Source organism: Arvicola amphibius, chromosome 4, assembly GCF_903992535.2.
Source record: "Arvicola amphibius chromosome 4, mArvAmp1.2, whole genome shotgun sequence".
Taxonomy (NCBI): domain Eukaryota; kingdom Metazoa; phylum Chordata; class Mammalia; order Rodentia; family Cricetidae; genus Arvicola; species Arvicola amphibius.
The window spans coordinates 25,716,663-25,726,627 of NC_052050.1; the positions used below are offsets into that span (position 1 = coordinate 25,716,663).

The following is a 9,965-nucleotide window of genomic DNA, read 5'->3' on the forward strand; positions in this document are numbered from 1 at the left end:
AAGAAGAAGAAGAAGAAGAAGAAGAAGAAGAAGAAAGAAGAAGAAGAAGAAGAAGAAGAAGAAGAAGAAGAAGAAGAAGAAGAAGAAGAAGAGGAGGAGGAGGAGGAGGAGGAGGAGGAGGAGGAGGAGGAGGAGGAGGAGGAGGAGGAGGAGGAAGAGGAAGAGGAGAAGAAGGAACAGGAGGAGGAAGAAGAAGAAGAGGAGGAGGAGGAGGAGGAGGAAGAAGAGGAGAAGAAGGAACAGGAGGAGGAAGAAGAAGAAGAAGAGGAGGAGGAGGAGGAGGAGGAGGAGGAGGAGGAGGAGGAGGAGGAAGAAGTTGTGTAGTGGTGGTGCACTCCTTAAATCCCAGCTCTCAGGAGGCAGAGGCAGGTGGATCTCTGAGTTTGAGGCCAGCCTGGTCTACAAAGTGCATTCCAGGACAGCCAGAGATGTTACACAGAGAAACCCTGTCTCAAAGAAAAGGTGTCATATAGCACAGCAATAAAAACAAGGACAAAAATCATCTGATATCTCAACAATGTAGAAAAGGCCCTTGATAGCGTTTACAACCTCTTCAGGATAAAAGCATCAAAGAAACCAGAAAGGGAAGCAACATACCTCAACACCGGAAGTCTATAGCTGATAAACCTGTATCCAGCATCCTGAATGAGAAAGAAAGAAAACCATTCTTAGGTATTTTGTTAAGCCAAACCTCTCTATCAACACAAATAATTTCAATCAAACCAAATTAAAGACACCCATGTTTAATGCAATACTCCCAGGTGGCCACAGGAAAACGTGGAGAGGGAAAGAGAGAAAAGGGGAGACCACGCAAAACAACCCGGAGACCACGTGTGTTCATTCTCTGGGGGGCAGTTTAAATAGCCTGTGGGTGTGGTCCCGACCTTCCCTGGGGAGGCGTTATCGTTTGGCAGGCTTTCTTGATCCTCCCTGAGGAAGGGTCACCATTTGGTGGGCTTTAGACTGAGGCAACTTCCAGGGGAGGGAGATTATTCCAGGAGCTGGGGTGAAGCTCCTAGCCAAACAATCCAGACTTTTTGTACAAAGGGGTGTTAGGAAAGTGAGGTGATGCTTTTGACTAGACATTCCAGGCTTTTTGGATAAAGGGGTGCCAGTGAGCTGAGGTGAAGCCCCTCAACCAAACATATTAGACTCCTTAGATAAAGGGGTGTTGGCTCAAGTCTGGATGCTTCCTGTGAGCATGGGGCGACGTGGGAGAGGGGAGATCTGGGAGTTGGTGGGCTCATGCTCAGTGAGAGGTGTGGCTGGTACTGTCATCCTGGAGATCTCAGGCAGCTGTTTCTTGAGGGAGATGAGAAGGCTGGTGGCCAGAAGAAAAAATATATTGTTATTATTGGCCCTATGATTGGGGCTAGCCATGGGTAGAAATTAACTACCAGAAAGAATGGGACAGAGAAGTGCCCTGGTTGTATAGGGGAGGCTCGGGTGTATAAGTGGGACACAATAGCAGATAAAACCAGATTTTAGTTGGTAGGTGTCCTTGATCCTTGAGAGTTGGTACCAATGGTGAAGTCCCAGGAACTGATGCAGGTGTTGGCATTATCTGGAGAATGCTTTGTAAATTTGTCTTGGCCCAGACAGCAGGAGTGACCTGTAAAATATGCTTGAAAATGAATGGGGTTAAACTAGGCTCTACAGACTGTTTTTAACCAAACCTGATTTTTCATATAGCAGCAGAACTTTTTTCCAGGAACCTGTAGATATCTGTAAGACAACTGGAAGAGATTTACATCTTGGTGTCATAAGACAATTAAAGGGAATTGGAAACTCTGAACCTCTGAAGATACACCTGAAACCTGTTAATTCTGGATTATGAAGCCTGTTAAAGAGGCACACCTGTCTGTATTTTAGCAGGAAATTTAACAAATGAAGTAATGAGCTACCAGTTCTTAAGTCATCAAATGCCATCAGACAGATCTAAGGGGATAAATGAGCAGAAATGAGACAGCTTTTTAGCTACACAGGCAATCCCAAGTCTCTCCTTAGCCCTTGGAGAACACCAACCTTAGCCGCAGTGCTTGCCGTTAGCTGCTAAGTACAAGAGGCCTGAAGATTTTCTTGTGGGGGGAGGATTTAGTCCACCTGTCTTGGCGGGATGAGAAGATTTCTTTCCTGGGTGGCATCCAGGAAGCTGAAGAGGTGGAAGGGGGCTTTTTGCTGTGTGGGTGGCTTTGCCAAACCCAAAGGCAAGCCTCGAGACAGAAGGTCTTTTGCAACCATGTATTTTCTTGGAGGAGCTATAGGAGGCTGCCAGAGCTGGCATGTCTCTGTGTTAGAAGCTCTTTTGTTAAATACCATACTCTCAGATCTGTAAAGGCACTTGAGAATTGAGTACCATTACCTGTTAGTTAGATTAGACATCTATTATTTTACCCAATAGTTACATCTTACCAATGCTAATAAATGAAAGAAGATTAAAGGGAATATTTTAATAAGTCAAAGAATAACTACCACATGTGGGTACTCTTACCCAAGATGGTTGTGGGGTCAAAATGGGGGTTACCAATTTCCTTGTATTTTTCCAGAGCTGTTGTAATTTGGAGTCAGAAATTTTACAGATCTTAAAACATGCACACATATACACAGAGACATAAAGCAAGCCACTGTGAAAAATGCACCCACATACTCATAGACATAAAACAATCATACTGTGGAAACACACTCACATGAAACAATCATACTGTGGCCACATTATTCTAACAGACAGACAAATAAAACACTTTTAGGTAAGTGGCAGAAGCCAGGGAAGCACAGAGGTGGTCCCATTAAGGACCAGATTAGCAGACGCTGCAAGAGGAAACAAAAACAAAGAAGGAACACCTATGTGTTTGGTCGAAAGCATCACCTCAGCTCCCTAACACCCCTTTATACAAAAAGTCCGGATTGTTTGGCTGGGGGGGGTCTTTACCCCAGCTCCTGGCATAAGCTCCCTCCCGTGGGAGTTGCCTCAGTCCAAACTCCACCTCTGAGAAAGCCCGCCAAACGGTGACCCCTTCCCAGAGAGGGTCAAGAAAGCCTATCAAACAGTAACCCATCCACAGGGAAGGTCAAGACCACTCTCAGGCTATTTAAACTACCCCCCCCCCCCCACGGAGAATGAACATGTGGTCTCTGGGTTTTGCGTGGTCTTCCCCTCTCCATGTTTCCCCAGGGGCCACTCAGGAGTAAGGTAATTTATTAAACATGGGCATCTTTTAATTTAGTTTAATTTGGTTTGATTAGAATTTGGTGTCAGCAGAGAGGTTCGTATAAGACAAAATACCTAACAACCATCTCCTCTAAAATCAGGAAAGAGGGAAGGGTCCCTATTTTCCCCACTCCTGCTTGAATCCTCAGCAAGAGTGCTACGACAAAAATCAGAGGAGCCCGCCTGGTGGCTCCCATCTGTAATCCCAGCACTTGGGAGACTGAGGTAGGAGGATTATGTGAGTTCAAGGCTCCTCTGGGGCATGGGGTGGTGGGACAGAAATAGGAAAGGAAGAATAAGGATTATTTTCATTGACAAACGTGCTTGAGAAAGAAACCAGAACAACAAACACCTCCATTCACAAGAGGCTAAAAATACTGAGCAGTAGCCCCAAGCTAAGCAAGGGAGTGAAAAGCCTTCAAAGCAAAAACCTCAAAACACTGAGGAAAGAATTCTTTGGTTGCTTTTTTGAGACAGGGTCTCACATATACCAAGCTGGCCTGGAACTCAGTATGAAACCGAGGATGGTGTTCAGTTCCTGACTTCCCTGCCTCCGTTTCCCAAATGCTGAGAGAACACATGCGAATCACCACACCTGACTAAAGAAAGAATTTGAAACTGAAGAACACATTAGAGGATGGAAGGAGCCTCCAAGTTCATGCATCAGCAGAATTAATATTGTGTAAATTCAATCTCTACAGTCAATGCAATCTCCATGACAATTCCAACAATATTTGTAATGCCTGTGTTACTCTCTATGGTACAGTTCATGCACCACTGTACTGTTCGTGAGCCAGGCAAGGGCCTGGAGATTAAAAGAACACACAAGAGACATAGGTCATTCATGAGGAGATAATGCTGAATGCCATTTATTCAAGCTTAGGAAAAACCTTATCTACCTAGCAGCTGAACAATGAAACTCCCACCCAAGATAGAGTAAAGAATGGCCCCACCAGGGGGGCAGAGAGAGCACAGGAACAAACAGGATGTTTAGCCAGAAAATGCAACAAAATGTCTGGCCAGAAACTGTCCTCAAGATGAACCCCGGGAGGAGAGATAGACCTGTGGGCCCTAAAATATTCTTCACAGAAGTAAAGAAGGAAATCCTACAATTTATCGAGAAGGAAATCCATCTCATGAACACACAGAGGACCCCAAATAGCCACAGCCATCCTGACCACAAGAGCCATGTCAGAGTCATCACGGTGCCAGATTCATATCATACTTCAGACCATAATAACAGAACAGCGTGATGCTGACACAGAGACAGACACACAGACCAAGAGAGCCGAATGCATAGCATCTGACCTGTGGCCAACAGGCTGCATGTGTCCTATGACGGCTATGAGTGCATGTATGGTAGCATGTAGGGTAGGCTGGCTACAGTGGCTTGTCTCAATGTCAAAAGCATGCCAGAAATAGAAATAGACCCACACGGAGACAGCCACCTGAAGCTTAACAAAGTTGCCAGGCAGCATATATTGGAGAAAATATAACCTTGCCACACATGGTGCTCGGAAAACTGGGCACTCACAGGCCCAAGATGAAACTAGATGCCTATCTCCCACCTGGCCGATTAAAAAAAAAAAAAAAAAAAAGATCAATGCAATGGGCTGGAGAGATAATGGGCTGGAGAGATGGCTCAGCAGTTAAGAGTGCTGACTGATTTTCCAGAGGTCCTGAGTTCAATTCCCAGCAACCACATGGTGGCTGACAACCATCTATAATGCGATCCAGTGCCTCCTCTGTGGAGCTGCAGACAGAACACTCATATACATAAAAAGAATAAATCATTAAAAGACGATGAATGCAGGGCTGGAGAAATGACTCAGTGGTTGAGAGCACTGTCTGCTCTTCCAGAGGACCTGGGGTTCAATTCCCAGCACCCACATGGCAGCTTACAACTGTCTATAACTCCAGTTTCAGGGGACCTGACACCCATGGCAAAACACCAATGCACATAAAATAGAAATAAATTTTTAAAAGAAATCAGTGCAAAACGTATCAAAGACGTCAATGGAAGATCTGAAACTCGGAAGCTGCTTGAGGAAAAGCAAAAAAAAAAAAACTATAATATGTAGGTAGGGGTGTCCTTTCCAAAATGTACTACAATAGCCCAGGAAATAATCACATGAATGAATAAGTGGGAATTTATAAGATTAAAAAGATTCTGCATAACAAACAGAACGAAGATACAGACAACTGAATTGGGCAGAGACTCTCTCTGCTATTCGTCCACCTGACAAGGATTGAGAATTGGGGTACATAAAGGACTCAAAAAAATTCATTGCCACAAAAAAAGCTTCAATTAATGAGTGAGTTGGGGGCTGGAGAAAGCATGTGCTGCTCTTGAAGAATGTGCCCAGTGTTGGATGGATGGATGCTGACTGCCTATAACTCCCATTCCAGGGGATCCAATGCCCTCTTCTGGTCTCTGGGGGTACCAGGCATGTATTTGGTGGACATATATACAGAAACTATCTGTGAAGGCCCATGTCTATAATCCCAGCACTTGTGGGGTTGAGGTGTGAGGATCAGGAGTTCAGGGTTATCCTCAGCTACACAGAGAGTTAACTCCACATATATGTATCAGAGACATAGGCGGTGGGAAAACCGATGATGGGAGTATGGGAGGCCCCATCCTCCATGACTAGCTAATATTTGACTAGTTACCTTACCTAGTTACCCCAGGTAGAGTCAATGACAGAACAGAGGAACTCTTCCTCCGCACAAGTCCAGTGTGGTGAGCTAATGCGTTCACTGGACCTGTTTATAAGAGCAAAGGGTGAGGGGAGCTACTTAACTGAATGACCATAAACTCTCTCCATCATGGCTGGTTACCTCATAGGGCCTGCATCATGGAGCCCTGCTTCAGCTAATTTCCTGCCTCAAACTACGGCAGCACTTCCTAAGGCCACTTGCAGTTGGAATGTAAGTGGATGGCAGCTCAGGATATGGTTCTGCCAGTCCTCCCTGCCTTCTGACAGGGAGTGGTGATAGCTGCATTGTTATTAGTGTAAACATAAGTATAGCCAAAAAGCTTTGCATATTGCTTTGCAGTGTGAGGCTCCCTGATGGAAGGGGAAGGTCACGTACGCCAGGAGGAAACAGCTCTTATTGCCTTCTTCCTGCACCCACCCTTGAAGAGCCTCTACTGATTCAGCTACTGCAAATTTCTTCTATACCCTCAATCCCCCGGGAATTTGTAATCTGTTTACCTCAGCTTCCTAAACTGGGATCATAAGAATGTCCTGAGCAAGGGTCTCACGTGGGATGGCCTGGAACTCACTGTGCTGCCCAGCTGGGATGAACTGGAGCTCACGACCCTCCTGCCCCAGAATCTAACTGCTGAGATTATAAATGTGTGCGATGCAGATTTCCCTTTGGTGTTTTGTTTTGTTTTTGAGACAGGGTCTATTTGATAACTGGTTTTCCTGGAACTCACTTTGTAGATGAGGCTGATCTTGAGCTCACAGAAATCATCTTGCTTCTACTGAAAGACCTAGATAAATCCATACCCCTCTAGCAGGAAAAATAGAGTCAAAAATCTAGGTTAGCCAGTTCAGTGACTCTGTTCCAGGAATTAGCTGACCATAAAGTTAGATTATAATCTTGAGAAACGGGGATTATCACTGGTATTTTCGGAATTTTCCAATGATGCACTTCCTACCCTCTTTTGGGTTGTGGTTTCTTCCATTAAATACCCCCTATCCCAGCTACTCGGGGTCAGACTTCTCCCCTGCGTGGGATATGAGTCTCTGCCCCAGCGCTGGTTCCTGTCAATAAACCTCGTGTGATTGCAGCAAGGACAGTCTCTCGTGAGTTCTTGGGGGGTCGTGTTATCCGGAGACTTGAGTGAGAGTCTCCCCACACCAGGGGTCCTTCACTACTTCCCCAGAACTGGGTTTAAAGGCTTGTGCCACCACATCCACTCCTTTCCCCCACCCCAAGACAGGGTTTCTCTGTGTAGCCCTGGCTATCCTGGAACTCACTCTGTAAACCTCTACCTCCCAAGTGTTGGGATTAAAGGTGTGTGCCATCACCACCCGGTGGTTGTGATGGAGGCTTTATTATATACCTGATAATAATAGATAAGAATAGACTAGGTCCAGATTCTTCTTGGCTTCTCTGTACAACATTCCTTCTTCCTGTATTTGAAATAGGACCTCTCCTCAGTGGGGTGGTCTTACAGAGCAGGAAAAAAGGAGCATTAGGACTTGGGACTTGGGCAGGGAGTGGAAGGAGCCACTCACTCCAGAGTCTGGTTTATAAGTCTCTGCAGCTGAGAAGGAAGTATGTCAGAAGAATTAAGGAAAAATTTGCTTTGACAGTATTTGAATAAACACAGTATTTCTTTAATAGAGATTTATGAATTAAACACATTAGTGATTAATTTGGAGTCACTAACAATGTATTGGTGTCCCATTAGGGAAAGAAAGAAAGAAAAACACTGCCTCTTGGAGTCATTTAACCAAGAGCAAGTCCAGGTTTGACATCTCTGTTTCATGATCCCTGTGTCATCTTCCATCCTCCGTCTGTCCCTGTGTGTGCGTCTGTCCCTGTGTGTGCGTCTGTCCCTGTGTCTGTCTCTGTCCTTAACAAAGGGCTTTACTCTGTCGTTATTGAACAGCACAGAAGGCATCACATGGGGAAAGAATGATGGACACTTTACAGAAATCTTTAACAGAGTTTTGTAAGGGATCGAGTCACTGGCTCCAGCTGATGCCAACTGACTCAGACAACAAGCAGCACTACAAACATCATTGTTGACCAACCAAAAGCCATAGATGGATATTCGCTTTAGAAGATTGCTTCCAATCTGTATATGATGCCTTCAGCAAATGATACATACATATGGTCTGGATTGGGGCATGGAAGAGTTACATACTTTAACTAATGCATATGTTTGGGTTGGAAGCATCATCCCAGCCCCTGGCATTCATCCTTGTGGCGCCAATGGAGTAGAAACGGAAAAGGAAGCAGGAAGCTCTATTTTAAGCTCCCTCCCCTGGGAGTCACCTTGGTCCCGACTCCACCTCTGGGAAAGCTCACCAAGCAGTGGACCACTCCCACAGGCTATTTAGGTTGCCGCCCAGAAAAGGAACAATTGGTCTCTGGCTTTTGCATGGATTTCCCTTTTCTCTCTCCCCTCACCATGCTTTCTCCGGGCCAGCTGGTAGTACTGCATTAAACGTGGGCATCTTTTATTCGGTCTAATTTGGTTTGATTGGAATTACTTGCGTTGGCGGAGAGACTCCTCTTAAGAATCCTAACATGCCGGGGTGGTTGTGGCGCACGCCTTTAATCCCAGCACTCGGGAGGCAGAGGCAGGTGGATCTCTGTGAGTTTGAGGCCAGTCTGGTCTACAAGAGCTAGTTCTAGGACAGGCTCCAAAGCTACAGAGAAACCCTGTCTTGAAAAACCAAAAAAAAAAAAAAAATTTTTTTTTCTAACAACATAACCTAAGATATGCATAAATTTAGACTGTAAAATGTCAGAGTGTGATAAACCCAAGGCAAGTAAGGATAACTGGCATTGTCCTCTTAAAGGAAGATTAAACAAACAGACTAAGTACACAGTAGGATACCAGTCTTAAGTGACACCAAAGTACATTATTAACTTTGGCTGTGAGGCTCAGCAAAATTCCAGTAGCTTAGAATATAAGAGATAGTTTCATAATATTGCATTACCAAGGATTTTTTTTTTTCGAGGCAAGGTTTCTTTTGTGTAGCCTTGGCTGCCTAGACCAACTCTGTAAACTAAGCTGGCCTCAAACTCAGAGACCCACCTACCTTGGTCTCCCAAGTGCTGGGATTAAAGGTGTGCACCACCATATCCAGCAATTAATTTATTTACTTAGCTTTGCCACGGGAATTTCAAGTAAGAATGTATGTATATATGTGTATGTATAAGTGTGTGTGTGTGTGTGTGTGTGTGTATGTAGTTCCCCAGGCAAGAGCATGAATGAAGTCCCTCACTGTCACAAATTATGCAGCTGAGTTTCTCATATTTGGGGAAACCATAGGAGCTAGCACATGCAGAGTGGACCGCACAATTCTCTGCCTGGAATCTCCTCTCAGGTAAGTATCCAAAAAAAGAATACGAAAATAGCAATGACACTCGGGAGCAGAGGCCGCTAGACCTCTGTGAGTTCAGGCCAGCCCGGTTCTAGAACACCAGAGCTATGTAAGGAGACCCTGCCCTTTAATTCCAGCACTTGGGAGGCAGAAGCAAGTGGATCTCTGTGATTTTGGAACCATCTTGGTCCTACATAGCAAGTTACAGACCAACCAGAATTACATAGTGAGATCCTACCTATAAGGAAGAAAGGAAGAAAGGGAGGGAGGGAAGGAAGGAGGGAGGAAGAAAGGAAGGAGAAAGGAAGAAAGGAAAAAAGAAAAGATTTAAAAATAATTCACCTTTGGGGCAGGGGAGATGGATAGTCGGCAAAGTGCTTTCCTCATAAGCATAAGGGCTTGAGTTTGACTCCGGAGCACTCAGGCAGGAGGGATGTGTCTCTAGCTCCAAGGCTGGAAGGGTAGAAACAGGCAGATCCCTGGAGCTCACTAGCCAGCCAGTCTAGACTGATTGTTGAGCTCCAGATTCTGGGAGAGACCCTGTCTCCAAACAGAGGGTGGATAATAATTAAGGAAGATAAGGATCTTGGCTTCCCCTGATTAGAGGTTTCCAAAGAACTCCCCAGGCGGTAGCCTGGAACTGTGTCTCTGGTCCACATTGTTGTAGGATCTTAGCAGAT

The 9,965-nt window shown here is 45.2% G+C and overlaps 1 pseudogene; it reads right to left on the reverse strand.

The window, feature by feature from the left end:
- Nucleotides 1-9,161: 9,161 nt before the first annotated feature.
- On the reverse strand, nucleotides 9,162-9,296 carry LOC119813886 (annotated as a pseudogene).
- Between the last annotated feature and the right edge of the window lie 669 nt (nucleotides 9,297-9,965).